Source organism: Tachyglossus aculeatus, chromosome 1 (genome assembly GCF_015852505.1).
Source record: "Tachyglossus aculeatus isolate mTacAcu1 chromosome 1, mTacAcu1.pri, whole genome shotgun sequence".
Lineage (NCBI taxonomy): Eukaryota > Metazoa > Chordata > Mammalia > Monotremata > Tachyglossidae > Tachyglossus > Tachyglossus aculeatus.
In genome coordinates, this window is record NC_052066.1 from 69,596,939 (window position 1) to 69,599,424 (window position 2,486).

Below are 2,486 nucleotides of genomic sequence, written 5' to 3' on the forward strand. Positions count from 1 at the left end.
GTATCTCCACCCCAGCGTTTAGAACAGTGCTTGGCACATAGTAAGCACTTAACAAATACTACTATTATTATTATTATTATTATTATTATTATTATTATTATTAACAGTGAGAAACCTCTGTTCAGGCCCCTTTCCCTGAAGGATTTCCAATTCCCAGTCTATTGCTCTCTGTCCTCAGAGTTCTTCTCTTCCCACCCCCGATCCTTCCTGGCAGGGGAGACACTTTGATAATAATAATAATAATAATTATAGCATTTATTAAGCACTTACTATGTGCAAAGCACTGTTCTAAGCGCTGGCTTTGATCCCGTAGGTGGCTTTCCCAGGGTGAGGCTCGTCCAATGCACTCTGCATTTGCTGACCCTTAGATTTTCCCAAATGCAGGAAACTCAGCTGCCTAATTTGTGGCTGGGGGGGACTGCATTCACCCTCTCCCTCCCCCAGTATCATATTCAGAAGATAGTGACTCATTCCATAAAATATATACTGACTGCATAAGAGGAAGGATATAAAGGAAGCATCGTGGCCTAATGGATAGAGCACAGTCATCATCATCATCATCAATCGTATTTATTGAGCGCTTACTATGTGCAGAGCACTGTACTAAGCGCTTGGGAAGTACAAATTGGCAACATATAGAGACAGTCCCTACCCAACAGTGGGCTCACAGTCTAAAAGAGGAGTCAGAAGGATCTGGGTTCTAATCTCACTCCACCATCTGTCTGCTGTGTGACCTTGGGCAAGTCACTTCTCTGTGTTTCAGTCACGTCATCTGTAAAACGGGGATTGTCTGTGGGACTGTGGGGCTGTGTCCAACCCGATTTGTTTGTATCCACCCCAGCACTTAGCACAGTGCTTGGCACATAGTAAGTGCTTAACAAATACCACAACTTTTATCATTACCATCATTATTATTACAGTGCTCTGCACACAGAAAGCGCTCAATAAATATGATTGACTTGGCTTGTATCTACTCTAGCGCCTAAGTACAGTGCTTGACACATAGTGAGCACTTAACAAATACCATTTACAGTGGTAAAAAAAAACACCCCAAAAAATACTAGACCTGTTTCTAGATTATAAACTCATTCTGTGCAGGGAACATGCCTGATAATTCTGTTGTGTTGTACTCACCCAAGCGCTTAATACAGTTCTCTGCACATAATAAGAGCTCAATAAGTACTCTTGATTGTTTGATCTGTGTCTAGTTCCTGGGATAGGACCACACCTCATATAATAATTATGGTATTTGTTAAGCGCTTCCTATGTACTAAGCGCTGGGGTGGATAGAAGCAAATTGGGTTGGACACAGCCCCTGTCCCATAGAGGGCTCGCAGTTTTCCTCCCCATTTTCCAGTTGAGGCAACTGAGGCCCAGAGAAGTGAAGTGACTTGTCCAGGGCTACACAGCAGACAAGTGGTGGAGCCGGGATTAGAACCCATTCATTCATTCATTCATTCATTCAATCGTATTTATTGAGCGCTTACTGTATGCAGAGCACTGTACTAAGCGCTTGGGAAGTACAAGTCAGCAACATAGAGAGACGGTCCCTACCAAACAATGGGCTCACGGTCTAGAATAAACTCAGGCAAGTCACTTTGCTCCTCTGGGTCTCAGTTACCTCATCTGCAAAATGGGGATTCCGGCCCAGGCTCTATCCAGTATGTCATACGGGAACCATTCTCATTCATTCATTCAATCGTATTTATTGAGCGCTTACTGTGTGCAGAGCACTGTACTAAGCACTTGGGAAGTACAAGTTGGCAACATATAGAGACGGTCCCTCCCCAACAACGGGCTCACAGTCTAGAAGGGGGAGACAGACAACAAAACAAAACATATTAACAAAATAAAATAAATAGAATAAATATGTACAAGTAAAATAGAGTAATAAATCTGTACAAACATTTATACAGGTGTAGTGGGGAGGGGAAGGAGGTAAGACGGGGGAGATGAGGAGAGGGAAGAGGGGGAGAGGAAGAGGGGGCTGAGTGTGGGAAGGCTTCCTGGAGGAGGTGAGCTCTCAGTAGGGCTTTGAAGTGAGGAAGAGAGCTATCTTGGCGGATGCGCAGAGGGAGGGCATTTCATTCATTCATTCAATTGTATTTATTGAGCGCTTCCTGTGTGCAGAGCACTCCCCCTTCTAGACTGTGAGCCCGTTGTTGGGGAGGGAGCGTCTCTATATGTCGCCGACTTGTACTTCCCAAGCACTTAGTACAGTGCTCTGCACACAGTAAGCGCTTAATAAATACGATTGAATGAATGAAATTTAAGAAGTTGGACGCTAAATGCTTTGGGGTTTTTTTGCTTGTTTGGGGAAACATTCTCCCGCTTTTCGATAGCATCGTTTTTGGTGTTCATTCGCAGCGGCGCCGGGTCTGGCACGTCCAGGTGTGGGTGGCCCAGAAAGCAGGCGAAGGTGGGCAGTGCGGCCCGTACAGAGGAGCAGCGGGGTCGGGGATGCCACCAGTGACCCCTTCCTTCCT

General features: G+C 45.2%; 1 pseudogene; it reads left to right on the top strand.

Annotated features, from left to right (window-relative positions):
• Window positions 1-285: 285 nt before the first annotated feature.
• On the top strand, window positions 286-439 carry LOC119936786 (annotated as a pseudogene).
• Window positions 440-2,486: the final 2,047 nt, after the last annotated feature.